This window comes from Balaenoptera borealis (assembly GCF_965194805.1).
Source record: "Balaenoptera borealis genome assembly, chromosome: 18".
Classification (NCBI taxonomy): Eukaryota; Metazoa; Chordata; class Mammalia; order Artiodactyla; family Balaenopteridae; genus Balaenoptera; species Balaenoptera borealis.
In genome coordinates, this window is record NC_138877.1 from 39,127,952 (window position 1) to 39,147,673 (window position 19,722).

Here is a 19,722-nt window from a genome sequence, read left to right on the forward strand (position 1 = left end):
ATGGGCAAGGCTAGCTCCAGACCCAGCTGGCTGAGATGTCATTCTGTGACTGTTGTGGGTGCACTGATGTGCATGGCTGATCCTTGGTACAACCAGCTATAAGGACCAGTTAGGACTATTCTGGGTGTGCTTGTGTATGTGGCTGGGTCCCCCAGAGCAAAAGCCACTTTGAAGGGGTGCTGGTGCCAGCTGGTGTAGTCCACTGGATGGGGTGAGATGGGAGCCAATTTGGAGGGCCTAGCCAGGGCATCCATGTGGGGTGGGGCAGGGCACACAGTGGTAGCTTGGGTAACTGAGAGTGATAGATATGATACCCTCCAGCACCAGGCCAGCTAGGTGGAAGGAAAGTTAAAAAGAAAAGAAAAAGATAATGGCAGTGGCCAATGCTTTCACCTCTGGAGAAAGCTCCACCAGATCCCTACCTCTCTGACACCACCCTAATATTAGCCCATGAATCTTCTTCTCATATGACCCAGGTACGTTTCAAGCTGCTGCATCTGTGCTGGCACAATGTTATGTAAAAATGAGTTTGTGTATGAGCCCTTCAAGAGCAGAGTCTTGGTTTCCCAGACATAAGCCCTGTTGGTTTTCAAAGCCAGATGATGTGGGGTTCATTTTCTTGATAGTGGTCCCCTGGGCTGGGGAACCTGATTGTTGACTCAGATCCCTTGCTCCTTAGGGGGGACCTCCATGGTTGTGGTATCCCTCCTGTGGGTCACCACACTAGAGGTGTGGTTTCTGACTACATCTCTACTATCTGTTATTGTGGCCTTTTCTTTATATCCTTAGTTATAGACAATCTGTTCTGCTTGTCTTCAAGTCATTCTCAGAGATGGTTGTTCTAAATGTAGTTGTAGTTTTGGTGTGTCTGTGAGTGGAGGTAAGCTCAGAATCTTCCTATTCTGCCATCTTGATACTGACTCCCATAAACATTTTTGAATAGATTAAATTTGTCTTTTCTGTCCTCTCAGTTTCTCCTGGTCTGATGTCTGCCTTGTCTTCACACCATACAGCAGATCATTTTCCTGTATATAACTTTATGCATTGAGTATTCTTCAGGAAACTCTCAAGTTCTCCCTGTTGTATATAGACAGATAGCTTCACACACTTTTGAGATATTACACTCTGGTTGAAGGTTATCTCCTCAATTTACTGTTTGATATTTTAACAGTTTTATTGAGATTATAATTAATATATCATACAGCTCACCCATTTAATGTACAATTCAACTTTTTTTAGTATGGTTAAAAGTTGGGCAACCTTAGCAACAATCAGATTTAGAACGTTTTCCTCATCCCTCAAAAAACTCCATGCCCATTAGCAGTTAATATCTATTCCCTACCCCCCACTAACTTTAACTCTAACTTTTGTGTACTGTTTGATCTTGAGGAAGTCATTTATTAAATTTAATTTTTAAATTTTTTAAATTTTTAAGTTTTTTTTTTTTTTACTGAAGTATAATTTATTCATACTGTATTAGTTTCAGGTGTACAGCAATCTGATTTAGTTTTATATGTGTGTGTGTGTGTATGTATATATATATATTTATATATATATATATTCTTTTTCAGGTTCTTCTCTATTACAGCTTATTACAAGATATTGAATATAGTTCCTTGTGCTATACCGTAAGTCCTTGTTGTTTATTTATTCTATATATAGTAGTGTGTATTTGTTAATCCCAAACTCCTAATTTGTCCCTACTATTATTGTGTTACTGTTGATGTCTCCTTTTTTGTCTGCTAATATTTGCCTTATACATTTAGGTGCTCCTATGTTGGCTCCCTATATATTTATAATTGTTATATCTTCTTGGATTGATCCTTTGATCATTAGGAAGTGTCTTTCTTTGTCTTTTGTAACAGTCTTTATTTTAGAGTCAATTTTGTCTTATATAAGTATTGCTACTTCAGCTTTCTTTTGATCTGCATTTGCATGGAATACCTTTTTCCATCCCCTCACTTTCAGTCTGTATTTGTCTCTAGCTCTGAAGTGGGTCTTTTGTAAACAGCATATATATGGGCCTTGTTTTTCTATCCATTCAGCCACTCTATATCTTTTGGTTGGATCATTTAATCTATTTAAAGTAATTATTTATATGTATATTCTTATTGCCATTTTGTTCATTGTTTTGGATTTGTCTTTGTAGGTTTTTTATCCCTTCCTTCTTTTGTTTTCTTCTCTTGTGATTTGATGACTATCTTTAGTGTTATGTTTGGATTCCTTTTACTACTTTGTGAGTATATCTATTATAGATTTTTGGTTTGCAATGACCATAAAGTTTTTGTATAGCAGTCTATATATATACATGATTGTTTTAAGTCAATGATCTCTTAATTTCAAATGCATTTAAAAAACATTGCATTTGTACTCTCCTGCCCTCATGACTACAGTTTTTGATATATTTTACATCTAATTGTTTTATGCATCCCTTAACTGCTTATTGTGGGATACAGACAATTTTACTACTTTTGTCTTTTAACCTTCCTACTAGATTTGCATGTGGATGATTTCCTACCTTTACTGTATGTTTACTTTTACTGGTGTGCTTTTTCATTTTGTAATTTTCTTGTTTCCAGTTGTGGCCTTTTCTTTTTCACTTACAGAAGTCCCTTTAATATTTGTTGTAAATCTGGTTTGGTGATGTTGAATTCTTTTTGCTTTTGCTTGTCTGTAAAGCCTTTGATTTCTCCATCAAATTAATGAATGAGAGCCTTTCTGGGTAGAATTTTCTTGGTTGTAGATTTTTCCCTTTTGTCACTTTAAATATGTTGTGCTATTTCCTTCTGGCCTGAAGAATTTATCCTGAAAAATCAGCTTATAGCCTTATCGGAGTTCCTGTGTATGTTATTTTTTGCTTTTCCCTTGCTGCTTTTAATTTTCTCCGTTTATCATTTTGTCATTTTGATTACAATGTGTCTTGGTGTGATCCTCTTTGAGTTAATCCTATATGGGACTCTGCATTTCCTTGACTTGGGTGATGGTATCCTTTCCCTGGTTAAGGAAGTTTTCAGTTATTATGTCTTCAAATATTTTCTCAGGCACTTTCTGTCTCTCTTCTCCTTCTGGGACCTCTATAATGAGAATATTCATGCACTTGATATTATCCCATAGGTCTCTTAAACTGTCCTCATTTTTTTTTCATTCTTTTTTCTGTTCAGTGGTAGTGATTTCCACTACTCTGTCTTCCAGCTCACTGATTTATTCTTCTGAATCATTTAGTCTACTATTGATTCCTTTTAGTGTGTTTTTCATTTTAGTTATTGTATTTTCATCTGTTTGGTTTTTGTTTATATTTTCTAACTCTTTGTTAAAAACTTCTGACTCTGTGCATTTATTCTTCTCCTGAGTTCTTTGGTTATTTTTATGATCATTACTCTGAACTCTTTCTCAGGTAGATTGCCTATCTCCACTTCACTTAATTCTTCTTCTGGGGTTTTATCTTTTTCCATCATTTGAAATGTATTCTTCTACCACTTCATTTTGTCTAAGTTGCTGTTTGTATTTTTATGTATGTGGTAGGTTAGTTATGTTTCTCAACCTTGGAGAAGTGTCCTTCTGTAGGAGACAACCTATGTATCCCAGCAGTATACTCCCATCTTGTCACCCAAGCTATATACTCTAGGGGTTCCCCCTTAGAAGGCTGCATGGGTCCTTCCGTTGTGGTGGGCTGACTTTGTGTACAGTCTGGTAGGCTTGGTTGGCCTCTAGCTTGGTTGGTTGCTAGACCCTGACTTGTGTGAATGCTGCTGGCTGCTGTAGGGCCTGGTCATGTGGTGGCTGGTTTCAGAATCCTAATTGGTGCTGGAGTTAGTGCTGCCTCACTGGTGGTCAGAATCAAGTCCCAAAGGCTGCTGCCCAGTCACTGGCAATTGGAGCTAGGTCCTTGCATTAGTGATGGACTACTGGCAGGCAGAGCTGGTTCTTATAGTCTGGCTGAAGAGACCAGGGATCCCCAGAGCTTGTTTCAGATTGTTGGTTGGGGGTGCAGTTCCTGACACAGCTGGGTATGGGGTTTAGTGTGTCCCTAAGGTTGTGTTGGCTTGCTAGTGGCCAGGGCCAGGACCCAGCTGGTCCCAGAGTAGGGTCTGGAATGCTGTGGCTGGGCTGAGTCTGCAGGCTTTAGGATAATAGTTTCTGTGTCTGTTGTCTGCCTGATCGTGGGTCTGGTGGGTGAGTCTGGTTTAAAGATGAGTGCAGATCTCCTGGAGGGAAGGGCAGGTGTCTGCCCACTGGTGAGTGGAACTGGGTCTTGGGCTTCTGGTGGGCAGACCTTGTATAGGGGCTTGTCTAGAGGTGGTTGTGGGCTCAGAAAGTCTTTAGGCAGCCTACCTGCTGATAGGTAGGGCTGTATCTCCACCCAGTTAGTTGTTTGTTTGAGGAATCCCTGCATTGGCACCTACAGGCTGTTGGGTGGGGCCAGGCCTTAGCATTATTGAGCCAATATGGCAGCAACCAGCAGAGGTGTTCATGTGATTGAATTTTCCCAAATATGTCTACTACCAGTGTCCATGTCCCCTGGGGGAGCCACAACACCCCCCCCCACCCACCTGTCCAGGAGATTCTCCAAGACCAGCAGGTAGTTCCGGCCCAGGGTCCTATCAAATTACTGCTCTTGCCCTGGGTCCTGGTGCATGTGAGATTTTGTGCTTGCCCTTTAAGAGTGAAGTCTCTAGTTCTTCCAGTCCTGTGGGGTTTCTGCAATTAAGCCCCACTGGCCTTCAAACCAAATGCTCTGGGGTCTCATTCTCCCAGTGCTTGACCTCCCAGACTGGGGAGCCTGATGTGAGCCTCAGAACTCTCACTCCTGTGGGAGAACCACTGAAATACAATTATTCTCCAGTTTGTGGGTTACCCATCCAGGGGTTATGGTATTTATTATACCATGATTCTGCCTTTCCTACCTGTCTCATTGTGGTTCTTTCTTTATGTCCTTAGTTGTAGAAAATCTTTTCTGGTAGGTTCCAGTCTTTTTCATCAATGGTGTTCTGCAGATCATTGCGATTTTGGTGTGCTTGTGGGAGGAGGTGAGCTCAGGATCACTGTACTCCACCATCTTGGTCGCAAAATTTTTAAATTTCAGTCTCCTCAGGCAAGTGAAACAAAAGAAAAAATAAACAAATCAGATTGCATCAAACTAAAAAGTTTTTGCATAGTGAAGGACACCTTCAACAGAAAGAAAAGGCAGTCTACAGAATGGGAGAAAATATTTGCAAATGATATATCTATTAGGAGGTTCATATCCAAAATATATGAAGAATTTATGCAACTCAACATCAAAAAATTAAACAATCTCATTCAAAAAGTGGGCAGAGGGCTTGAATAGACATTTTTTTCTTCCAAAGAAGACATGCTCATAGCTAACAGACCCATGAGAAGATGTTCAACATTTCTAATCAGGGAAAATCAAATCAAAACCACAATGAAATATCACCTCACACCTGTCAGAATTGCTATTATCAAAAAGATAACAAATAACAAATATTGGTGAGGATGTGGAGAAAAGGAAACCCTTGTGCACTGCTGATAGGAATGTAAATTGGTGCAGTCACTATTGAAAACAGTGTGAAGTTTCCTCAAAAAATTGAAAATAGAACTATATGATCCAGCAATTCCACCTCTTGGTATTTATCAGAAGAAAATGAAAACATTAATTTTAAAAGATATATACACCCTTATGTTCATAGCAGCATTATGTACAATAGCCAAGATATCGAAGCAACTGAAGTGTCCATTGATAGATGAATGGGTAAAGAAGATATGATTGATATGTATACACACACACACACACACACACATATGAAATGGAATATTACACAGTGATAAAAAAAAAATGAAATCTTACCATTTGCAAGAACATGGATGGACCTAGAGGATATTATGCTAAGTGAAATAAGTCAGACAGAGAAAGACATATGCCATATGATTTCACGTTTATGTGGAATCTAAAAAACAAGACAAATGAACAAACATAAGAAAACAAAAACAGAGTCATAGATACAGAGAACAAACTGGTGGTTGTCAGAGGCATGGGGGTTAGGGGGTTGGGCAAAATATGTGGAGGGGATTAAGAAACACAAACTTCCAGTTATAAAATAAATAAGTCACAGGGATGTAATGTACAGTATAATATATAGCTGATAATATTGCAATACTTTATATAGAGACAGACTAGACTTACTGTTGAGATCAATTCATAATGCATAGAAAAGTCAAATCAGTATGTTGTACACCTAAAACTAATATAATATTGTATTTCAACAATAAATAAAAAATATAAAAGGACAGAACAAACAAAAAAAGATTTATGGATTCACAGATAAAAAGTTTAGGAATGGAGTAATTTCTCAAAAGAAAGGAATGAAGTTCAGAATGATAACTTGATAAGATTTACTTTGTCTAATTCAGATTAACGTTTTTTTTTTTGCTGGTACTCTAGTACTGATTGTTTACTGTGAGAGCCAATTTATCAGTAGCGCCAAGAATGTTTGCATTTCTCAGGAGAAAAACATTTTTTAAAGTCATAAGAATACTTGAGTTTATATTTGACTAATGTCACAAAATAAAATTTTAAAAAAACCCAGAATGTATCTTTCCTGATTGATGATGAGGTTAAATAAACCAAAAGTAAGAGAAATATAATTTATAGACATGAAGAAACTTTTTGATACTTAAAAAATTATTGCTAATAAAAAATAGAAGTGCTTTTAAAAAGTGATAATGATTTGCTAGTATACTTTTTTCCCTACCATTTTCAATCCATATAAAGGGCTTTCTATTAAAATTTGCTACTTGAAAGTAATTATTGAGCATACATTTTATTAACTAAGTAAAAAATCAGTATAATTTCTAAGAATTATCCTAATTTAAAGAATTAGTTTTTCTTAGGTACAAGGTATCTGGAGCTTAATGTAATATCAGCTACTTTAAAGCAATGTAGAATAAAGCATGCCACAGACGACAATTAGGAATCAGCAGGACTCAAGAGCTTTTATGCCATTTTGCATTTTATGTGTTTACAAAGCTGCAACCTATTGGCATTTAATTCCATATTTACTGTCTCTTGTGTCTCATTGCACAGCAGGACATGGAATGAGCAATAAACATGTTATCATAAGTATTGTACTGAATGATAATTTAATTAAGTCACAACTTAAAAAAAAAGTATTTTTTGTGTCACCCCTGGGTTTTATATCCTCAACTCATATATTCATTTTGTCAATTTATCCACACTGAATTACAAAAACATACTAAAATAATTTAATGCATAAAAATTTTCAGAATAAAAACTTTATTTTTAATTTATTAGCACATAGGAGAGTTATTTGATCTTTGACTTGAAAAATTATATAACTATGTAATTTAATATGCTAACTGACTGGTTTACTTATAATCATAGTGAAGTTACATAAAAAGAATATCAAAGAAATAGTACAAATGTTTCATTTGAATTTCATTCAATATATGTATATTTTAATTATTCTTTGAATATACATGATCAAATGATTTTATCTAGGTCTTAAGAGGAAATTAATTTTTCATTGACAATCTATCATATAATTTATATATTTGGTAATGAATGGTTGTTTAAGTAGCTCATTTTTCACAAGAGAATATTATTCACCTGAAACTATATGAATGAAGTACAATTATAAAATTATAATTATGTTAAGTGTACTGTTTCTGTAAGTAGGATTATAAGGGAAGGGAGAAAAGGTGAAGAGAGAATATATAGAATTTTCAAACTTTATACTGTTTAAAATATATAGAATTTTAAAAACCTGGAGCCTTTGTTGCAAATTCATGTTAAAAGTGAGAAGAAAATTAACAGAATCATCCATTAGTCACAGAGGAAACCTGGATGGAACTTCGAATTTTGCTTGCTAATAGTAATAATGAAAGGAATGATATAGCAAACAGGTGGAGCTCAAATCTAAAGAAATTACATCAAAATGAGGAAAATAGAGATTAATAATTAACCTGGTCAAGAGGAATTTCAAATACTGAAAACAGTTAATATATATCCAACCAAGCAAGATCTCAGATTGAAGAAATTTAACTAAGACAAGGAAAAGATACATAGATCACCTGGATCCAGATTAGAGTGATAATCACCTGAGATAAGGAATTTCACGTATCTTGGGCAGAAGAAGTAGGGATATAGTCAAAGGTTTTGAAAAAGAAACTGAAAGTCTAAGTAACAATATCTTGATAGCTCAAGTTTTAAGGAATCTTGGTATATATCTTCTTCCCAATTTTAGAATTGGTTTCAAACCCAGGTAGTCCTGAACATATGAGTGAGTGTTTACAGTAAAATATGGATGAAGAATAGAGGAAGACAATTTTGAATGGAAGCAGGGAATTACCATTTATATGTCAAGGCTTTTTACTATAAAATCTGTGATTAACTTTTGGAAATTATAGTTTAGTTAAATATAAACATATAGACTGGAGTCAGGAAAATGGGGTTTTCAATTAGTTTTGTGTCCTTCAGCAACGTATCAAACATCTCTTGAGTTAATTGACCTGTAAAATGCACTTAATGTTTCCTTAGAGAATCTTTGTAATGATTAAGTCAAATAATATGTTAAAGTACCTATCACAATGCTGATGGCATATTAAACGTTTTAACATGCTAGTTTCCTTTAGTTAATATTACTTCTGCCTGTCTTTATATTAATACATATTATGTGAAACATTAAGTATACAAATATAAAGAACAATGAAGGCATCAGATATAGTTTTCAAAAAATAATGAGGTATTTGAAGTATTTAAAAAGTCCATTAAAAATGATTTAAGTTATTTTCCTGAAGGATGAGATATTTACTTATCCTGTATTTTAAGTAATCTTACAAAATTCAGAAAAGAGTAAGCTTGAAGAGTGTCCATGGAATTTAATATTAATGTTGCATAATCCTGTAGGAAGATGAGGTGGTAGCATTATTTACAGTACAATATTAGTATCTAAAATCTTGTTCTTCAGACATGATACTGGGTTAAGAGCCCTAGGTCTTTAGTCTTTAAAGGAGGGGATGCTTTTGAGAATTTTGGTAGAACATTACTAAGTGGCAAAAATATCAGATAATGTAAGATTCTTCATAATTTCTTTTAGAATCAAAGAATGAGTTAAGGAGATGTTAGCATTAGTTTGTTCTACAATTTATCTTAGGTCAGTAATACCATGGGTCTCTCTCTCTTTCACTCACTCTCTTACCCCTCATTCACTTTCCATTCTCCTTCTTTCAGCAAAATAAAATCAAGCTGATTCTCCTTGAAGTGTTGTGTTGTCTTATTTTTTTAAGCCTCTTAGAATTTTTTAATTATATGGGTCCTATATGAATAAACGTGATACAGACAGAACTACATATCTATCAATTGGGGATGATGAGGTGGAACTCTCAAAAGAGTTGGAGCTAAGACTTTAAAGTTCCTGATATTTACAGAATGAAAGATTCCCTAATTACATTTCTGTCTCTTCAACTACTCATCTTACATTCTGATTATCAGCACAAATACATACAAAGGTAGCAAACTGAGTTAATATGAAAGAGTCATGATTGTGTAGAAAAATCTCAGATGTTTTTCACCTTTCTAAGGTGGTAATTCCTTCTTTGGAGTGAAATAAAAACATATGTATTTGAACTCTCCCTCAATCAGCTACTCTATTACTTATTTAAAGTTTTCTATACTGACTCAGCATATATAAACCTTACACTTTTAAAGAGGATTATTTTAAAAGAAAAAAAGTCTAAATTTAATTTTATTGTTATATATAGGTTGATCTATGAAAAACTGAGATTTTTGAGATTTCTCTCTACTATGGATACTATGAAAGAAATAAGATAAATTACATAAGCATATAAAAACATATTCTACTATCAAAAATCTAGTGAATATCCAGGTGGTTTCACTTTCTTTAAACTCTTATCATTTAAGTATGTATAATTTACAGTATGTGATATATATATAGGGAAGGATAATAAACCAAATAAATTTAAAGACTTCAAAACTTCTGAAATAAAAAGATATAATCTTAAAAGTCAAGGGCATAGATATTCAACAGCATAGTTCTTTCCTGGTCATACTTCAGTCCTAAGTGGATACTTGGAGTGCACAAAAGATAGACAAACTTCAGTATTTTATATCACATGTTCTAACTCTTTAAAGGATGCTCTCAAACTACTGAGTAGGAATGAAAACAAGGGAAACATTTATCTTCACTAGTCATCAAGCATCTTGGCTGATAAGTTAGAATGCTCATATATCACTGCTACCTAAATTAAAGTCAAGTTGAAGACACTCGCTAAATAGGTTAGTTATGCCATTTTGGCAATTTAAAACTCATGAATCATTAACACTGCTGTATGTTATATATGAAAGTTGTTAAGAAAGTAAATTCTAAGAGTTCTCTTCACAAGAATAATTTTTTTCTACTTTAATTTTGTACCTATATGAAATGATGGCTATCCAGTAAACTTATTGTGATAATCACTTCATGATATATGTAAATCAAATCATTATGCTGTATACTGTAAACTTATACAGTGCTGTATGCCAATTATATCTTAATAAAATTTGAAGAAAAACTGTTGAGTTTCCTAAATCTCAATATTGGCAACACCTAATATATTTTAGAATGATTACTGTCAGCTCTTTATTTATCTGAAAGTAAAGCTTCTATTATTTATTTTAAATTTTTGAAATATAATTGAAAATTAAAATTGTGATATAAGGTGTGAACATGATTTGATATACATATACATTGTAAACGAATTCCCACCACTGAGTTAACATATCCATTCTTTTATCATTTCACATTGACTTTTTTTTTAGATTACACATTTAAGTGATATTATGTAGTATTTGTCTTTCTTAGTCTGATATATTTCACTTAGCACAATTCCCTCCAGGTTTATCTATGGACTTCTTTCTATTTTTAAGGCTGACATACATACACACACACACACACACACACACACACACACACACACACACACACATATATATATATATATATATATATATATATATATATATATGTATACAGAAAGTCCCCTACATACGAACGAGTTCTGTTCTGAGAGCACGTTTGTAAGTCCAATTTGTTTGTAAGTCCAACAGTGTTAGCCTAGGTTCCCAGCTAACACAATCAGCTATATAGTACTGTACTGTAATAAGTTTATAATACTTTTCACACAAATAATACATAAAAAACAAACACAAAAAATAAAGAAAACATTTTAAATCTACAGTACCATACCTTGAAAAGTACAGTAGTACAATGCAACAGCTGGCATACAGGGGCTGGCATCGAGTGAACAAGCAAGAAGACTGGAGTAGGGAGAGGAGGTGGGAGATGGTAGAGCTGAAGGATCATCAGCAATAGGAGATAGAGGGCAAGCTGCAATTTCACTCATGCCTGACACTGATGGCATAGGTTCTGGTTCCTTGCTGTATTCAATTATATCTACCCTCTTGAAAAAAAATGATCCAGTGATATCTGGGTAATAGCTCTTCTTTTCTCACCATAGATAACATGGTAGCACTGGATTACATTCTGAACAGCTGCCACAACCTTTGTGTACCAGCTGCATCACCACTGCTTTTATGCTTGCTTCTGGACATCCTGGGCTTGAAATAAAGACATTCTACTACTATATTGTATACAGTACTGTAGAGCAAAGTACACAAAAGCACAACCACTTGTAGAGGATGCACGCACGTGACAATATATGCCAGACATGTGAATTGACTTACTTGATTGGACATGTGAACGCACGTTCGCAACTTTGAAATTTCTCAACTTGAAGGTTTGTATGTAGGTGACTTACTGTATATGTATATATACATATACATATATATTTATTTATTTAATTTATATCTCACCTTTTTAAAATCCATTCATTTGTTTGTGGATACTTAGGTTGTTTCTATACCTTGACTCTTGTGAATAATGGTGCAATGAACATGGTAGCACAAGTATTTCTTCAAGATTGTGATTTTGTTTCCTTTGTATGTATACCCAGAAGTAGGATTGCTTGATCTTATGATAGCTCTGTTTTCAGTTTCTTGAGGAAACTTCATACTATTTTCCGTAGTGGCTGTACCAGTTTACATTTCCAGCAACAGTGTACAAGAGTTTCCTTTTCTCCACATCCTTGCCAGCATTCGTTATCTCTTGTCTCACTAATAATAGATATACCAACCAATGTCAGGTGATACCTTACGGTGATTTTTAATTGCATTTCTCTGATGATGAGTGATGTTGAGCACATTTTAATGTATTGTTGGCCCTTTGTATGTCTTCTTTGAAAAAAATGTCTGTTCAGGTCCTTTGCTTACCTTTTCACTAAGCTTCTGTTTTTTGTATGTGTCTCATATATTTTGGATATTAAGCCTTTATCAGACATGTAGTTTGCAAATATTTTTTCCCCACTTTATAAGTTGCATTTTCCACTTGTTGATGGTTTTCTTTGCTGTGCAGAAGCATTTTAGTTTGATGTATTCCCACTTGTTTATTTTTGCTTTTGGTGTCAAGTCCATAAAATTGATGCCAAGACCAATGTCAAAGACCTTACCCCCTATGTTTTTTCCAAGTAGTTTTAGTGCTTTAGGTCTGATATTCAACTCCTTAATCCATTTTGGGTTGACTTTTTACTTTTGTATATGGTGTAAGATAGTGGTTCAGTTTCATTCTTTTGCATGTGGCCATCCAGTTTTCCCAGGACCAGTTTTTGAAGAGATTATCCCTTCCCCATAATATATTCTTGGCTTGAAAAAAATGGTGTGTGTGTGTGTGTGTGTGTGTGTGTGTGTGTGTTGGGGTAGGACAAAGTTTTCCCAAAGTTAGGAGGACTATTTAAAAATTATTATACATATTACTTCTTTATATAGAGGAAAGCCTGTGGGAAATACTTCTGATTCTATGATAGTTGAAACTAAGTGTGATACCTGGAAAAATTTATAATAATTATGGCAGAAAATATTTAAAAGCAGAAATATTACAAATATTTCCTAACAGCAGTGGTACCTTAACGTGTCTAATTAAATGAGTTTGAAGAGAAACATTAATTGACAAATATGCATGGGTGTATTTCTGGGCTGAAAAATTAATTGACCTTATATGCATGAGTTTATTTTGGAGCTTTCTATTCTGTTCCATCCATCTATGTGTCTGTTTTTATTCCTGTTTTGTTTACTATAGCTTTGTAATATAGTTTGAAATTGAGAAATGTGATGCCTCCAGCTTTGTTCTTCTTGCTCGAGATCGCTTTAGCTATTCAGGGTCTTTTGTGGCTCCAAACATATTTTAGGATTGTTTTTGCTATTTCTGTAAAAAATGCCACTGGAATTTTGATAGGCATTGCTTTGAATGTTTAGTGCTTTGGGTAGAGTGGACATTTTAGCAATTCTTCCAGTCCATGAGCACAGACTATCTTTCCTTTTATTTTTGTCTTCTTGAAGTTTATTTTTTTCCCACTTTTTAAAAGATATAATTGACATATAACACTGCATAAGTTTAAGGTGTACATACAGTATAATGATTTGACTTACATACATCATGAAATGATGATAAAAATAAGTTTATTGCCAAAATCCATCATCTCATATATAGATACAAAATAAAAATAAAAAGAAAGAATATATATATTTTTTTCTTTATGATGAGAACTCTTAGGAATTATTCTCTTAACAGCTATAAAATATAAATAGAGCAGTGTTAATTATATTAGTTTTGTTGTACATTACAACCCTAGTACTTATTTGTCTTATAACTAGAAGTTTGTACCTTTTGACCACTTTCATCCATCTCCCCCACCCCTCACCCCCTGCCTCTGGTAATCACAACACTTATCTCTTTTTCTATGTAAATTAGTGCAGTCACTATGGAAAACAGTATGGGGTTTCTTCAAAAAATTAAAAATAGAACTACCATATCATCCAGCAATTCCACTCCTGGGTATTTACCCAAAGAAAATGAAAATACTAAATTTGATAAGATATGTGCACCACTATGTTCATTGCAGCATTATTTACAATAGCCAAGATAAGGAAGCAATTTAAGCGGCCATAAAAAATTAAATGTATAAAGAAGATGTGGTATATATATATATATATATATATATATAGTGGAATATTACTCAACTATAAAAAGAATGAAATCTTGCCATTTGTAACAACAAGGATGGACCTAGAGGGTATTATGCTAAGTGAAATAAGTCAGCCAGAGAAAGACAAATACTGTATGATTTTAATTATATGTAGAGTCTGAAAAACAAATGAATGAGCAAACATAAGAAAACAGAAACAGAGTCATAGATCCAGAGAACAAACAGGTGGTTGCCAGAGGGGAAGGGAGTGGGGGATGTAAGAAATAGGTGACAAAGATTAAGAGGTACAAACTTCCAGTTTCAAAATAAATTAGTCACATCTGAAATGCACAGTGTGGGGAATACAGTCAATAATAATGTAGTATCTTTATATGTTGTTACATGGTAACTAGCCTTATTATGGTGATCTTTAATTTTTCATGATTGTTTTATAGTTTTCAGTGTAGAGATCTTTCACCTCCTTGGTTAAATTTATTCTTAGGTATCAAGTGTGATGTTAGCTGTGGGCTTGTCATATATGGCCTGTGTTATGTTTATGTACATTCCTTCTATACCCAGTTTGTTGAAAGTAAAATTTCTATTTAGCTTTTTAAAATTTATTGTCTAAACTATATTTTATTTATTTATTTATTTTCTTATTTAAGAAGATGTCTTTTAAAAAATTTTTATTGGAGTATAGTTGGTTTACAATGGTGTGTTAGTTTCTGATGTACAGCACAGTGAATCAGTTGTACATATACATATTTCCACTCTTCTTTAGATTATTTTCCCATATAGGTCATTACAGAGTATTGAGGTAAGTTCCCTGTGCTATTCAGCAGGTTCTTACTAGTTATCTATTTTATATATAGTAGTGTGTATATGTTGATCCCAATCTCCCAATTTATCCCTCCCCCATCCTGCTTTCCCCCCCTGGTAAACATGTTTGTTTTCTATATCTGTGACTCTGTTTTGTAAACAAGTTCCCATTTGTACAATTTTCTAAAGATTCCACATATAAGGGATATCATATGGTATTTGTCTTTCTCTGTCTGACTTACTTCACTCAGTATGACAATTTCTAGGTCCATCCATGTCACTGCAAATAACATTATTTCATTCATTTTTATGGCTGAGTAATATTTTAAAATTTATTTCTGGCAGCTGTTTTACATAAAGTAGATATACAGTTTTCTGATAAACATAAGTTTATTAATAGAAATACTACATTCTTATATTACTGTTCTTATTTTTAAATATTCAAAAAATATCTTCATTAGTAAAACCCAGTGGTGTTTGGCTCACATTAGCTCTTGAGAGAAACATTATCAACATCATGTAATGAATATGATAAATTCATTTCAGTTTTGTCCAAACTAAACTACTTGCTACTCAGTAGAGAGTATAGGCCCTATTTCTACCTCAAAATATGTATTTTTGAGAGTACATAAGTAGTGGTATTGGTATTATGTTATTGGGTTCACTAATCAATCTATGTATTTGAAAATATTATATATGCTATTGTGTTTATATTTGAGAAATGCTAATAAAATGAACTAACTAGACCTAAATTAAGGAAATAAAATTTGACAATTAATAAGGAAGAAAATGTGTTCATTTCAAATGCATTATTCAAAAAAGTAGCTTTCATGGTAAGAAATTAATTTTGTAATTAAACTAAATAAACATCATAAAATTCAAATTTTACACTTGTTAGTATGTTATCACATAACTTTGAATATGGGAATCTTCAGCATCTCAAAATAGCAAGATGACAATAACATTTAGTATGAATTAAATATTTGACATGAATTATCTTATTAAATCTCTATAACAAATTATGAAATCATGTTGTTATTATATTTAAAATATAAAGCTGAGACTTGTAGAGATTAGGTACTCATTTAAGCTTAGAAATTTTGTAAGTAGCAAAAGTAAAATTCAAATTTAGCACAGACCTGTGTGAACATAAAACGTATTCTCTTGACCACTGTGCATCAACTGATATAACATTACAGGTTGATATTGATCACATAAGTTATCCGTCGTGTCTATATACACATCAGTATGATACAAAGCTTATGCTTTGCCAGTAATTGTCAGAATCTCTATTGTTTGGGTGTTATATGGTATTTTTGAAACCTGAGCTGGTTATCTTAGACTGGTTCTTGACAACGAAAACATAAAAGAGGTATAATATCTAATATCATATTTAAAATGTGATTTAGTCTAACACTCTCCCTTCTGAAGAGTTTTGGATTGCTAACAGGGGATTTTTTACTATAATGTTCATGGTTTTACTTTTTAGTTTCACATTTTATTCAGAGAAGTTATAGTAAATTCTAATAACATCTTAGCCTGAGACTTGAATTAAGCTAAAATGCAATTACTTTCTAAGGAGACATTTTTCTTTGAGGTTCAGATGGTCATTTTAGAAGGTTCATAGTTAATTAATTTTTAATCAGTGTCAGTCACCTTCCAACTACACAGACAATTTCCAAAATATAAAGCATCCAGGACTGGCAAAACAACAAATATTTTATCATTGACTCCTTGATACAGGTTGAAAAGTTTTATACACAACCTCCTTCCTCATGAGTGAGGTGACATGTCTCTCTCCTTTTGAATTATTTTTTATTTTTCCCCTGTGATTCATAGTTATGACTGGGGCGAATGCTCTGCAGTCAATAAAATCTTGAAACACTTGCCTTTTACTTATTTCTGCCTTATTTAGTAATGTTGTGCCTAGCTCATTCTTTTGTACCTTATACATTAATTATCTACAAATGTCTCTATATTCTCAAATTTTATTTGAGCAAACTTTACTCTTTCAATTAAAGTGAAATGTCTCTTTACCTGAAGTCTTAAAATTCTTGCTCTATCTGCTATTTTCTGGTATTATTAAGCCAAAAATAGGGGAATTTTCTCATTCTCAAGTGCTACCTTTTCACCACTTTTCAAACACCTTATTCAACAATCTGTCCTCACTCTAAATCTATACCATTTCTTATCATTTATAAACTTAGACACCTCTCCCAACATTTTTCAAGGATTTCCATTTTCAAAAATATTGCTCATGACCCTGATTTCACTCTACACACTTTTCTATCACTGTTTCATAAGACTGAATACACAGATAGAAGTTGTAAGCAAACTTGCAGGCAGTAACAACTCAACTATTAAGCTTTTAACTTAAGAAGAGTGGGCCCCAATCCCTGATCCAGCTTTCATTCTTTAATCTTTAGCTGCTCCCATATTTTCTTTGTCATTATTTTGTTCTCTAATCTGATAACTATTTTCCTAACAGTTATCATTTCTAAACATTCTCCTTAACCAGATACATTAAATAAGCTTTTTCTTGATTAAAATAATTCCAGCATTTTAATGATTATATCATACCCACACTGACAATTCCAAATTTGATATAAATTTAAGACTCTTTTCTTTTCTACATTTTAAGGTTATTAAGCATTGAAGAAAAAAGTCACCTTACAAAGTGGACTATATTAAAAACAAATTTAAAAAATCCCTCTAACTAATTCACAGTGTTTCTCCTAGTATTTGACTAATCTCTTTATTCAAATCAAATTAAATTTGTTCTTCTCATCAGAGAAAGAATTCCAAACATTCACTACCTTTCCAGAGAGGAGTGGGGTGAGGTTTCCAGGCAATAAAAAGGACTTACATTTAATTCTGAATGCCAGATAAACAACACATTTTTTTTAGTATAAGCACATCTCACATATTACACAGGCATACTCACTAAAAAATTATATATATAATGTGTCTCTAATGTAAATATATGTATGTGTATATGTATTTCTTATGCATATGAGATTCAATTTAACTATGGATCCTGTATTTTCATTTGCTATATCTGGCAACCCTAAGGTGGAAGAACTCCAAATCTTATCATCTCAGAAATTAAGCTCACCTTCGATTTTATTATGAAGATCAAAATAGCCTCTTTTTATGTCTTTATTATTCTTGGCTTCTTCTTCAAATGTACTCTAGAAGGCATAGTTTGCTCTTTCTCCTGGGAGTAACTACCACCTTCCCATATTTACATATTTTTGGATTTTTGCATCACATCTGGAGACATACGGAAAATTTACCTTTTCCACAAATGTGTGTGTGTGCTTATTTTGTTTTTCTCCTGTGTTTACTTGAATATATATATATATATATATATATATATATATATTTGCTCTCTCTGTTGTATTCTGGACAAAAACCATGTTTTTGAATTGTTTTTAATTTTTACACCAAAGAATTCCTGAAAGAAGTCTGGTTTCAAAATATCTATATTCATATGATCTATGAGCTTATATACAATGCAAATGTTACATTTAGAAAATTATCGAAGTTCTCCAGTTTAAAAACATGGTAAGCTTTCCCTTAATTATTTCAAAATACTATTTTTCCTTTACATTGATTAGTCAATTAATTAAATATCAAATTCTTACTTTCCAAATTAATATTTAGAATCAAATATAACCATATATCCATATTGTATATAAAATAATTTAAGTAGAAATGTTTGTGTTATGTGCTTCAGTTCAACTTTGGTTGCAAAGAGTTTCAAAGCTAAGACCTTATATATATACATAAAGTGGTTTTCTGGGGGAAAAAAACGGAAATTTCAGCAACATATGAGAGAGCCCAAGAGTTAAAAATAAATCTAGAATATATGGTTGGCTTTATGAGGAAAATATTTCACAAAAAATATTATCAAGTAAAGAAATTCAAAACTAATTTGATTCCTGTTTCCTTCTTTCCTAGATTACATGGTTTGCTAAATGATTGGATGCTGAATTGGAATAGTTAGTGGATTTGGATATATAAATGTTATGTAACATATGGTTTACATTTTCTATCAGACCTTCTCAGCCCATTATACCTTTATAGCCTCACCTCTGTATCCAGTTCAATAACTTATAACTCAGTTTTCTAAAAACTATGGCCCATAATAAGAAATATATCATGCATCAAAACTAGTAAATGTAAACACACACATACACAGACAATTTGAACAAATTTTGTCTAATAATTATTCTTACTATATTCATGCACTCTGACACTTTCATTCTGTGATTTTACTTGAAAATGTTAAGCCAATAATGACTAAATAGTTAGATTTTAATAATCACAGATAGATTATGATTCAGGTTTGAAAAATACTACCATAGAAATTTTGAGCATCTCATTCTAAAAATTTATCTAATCCTTTTTAGGAATTTTTCAGTCTTTGCAGCTTGCCATTGCAAAGAGAAGACTGAGTCTCTAGAGAAAGTATGTCTAAACTCACCTGGCACCTAAACACATCCCATTTCTCAACGACTGCCCTTCCTAATGTTTGTTTTATATAATGTCCAAATGATAAAAGAAAGATCTTTAACATCTCTGCTGTTAAATAAGACTTTTCCAAAGCAACTTCTCACTAGAATTTAATTACTAGGCAGCTCCCTGGGAGAAATATTAGTATATAAACAATACTTCCTTATTAGTGACCTCACAAAAGGTAAAATCTTGATGGATCCCTGAAACCCATAACAGCTCCTGTTATATTTTATACGTTCAATAATTTTGGTTTTATAAATTTTCTGGCTGCATTTGACTTTTTACACTGGT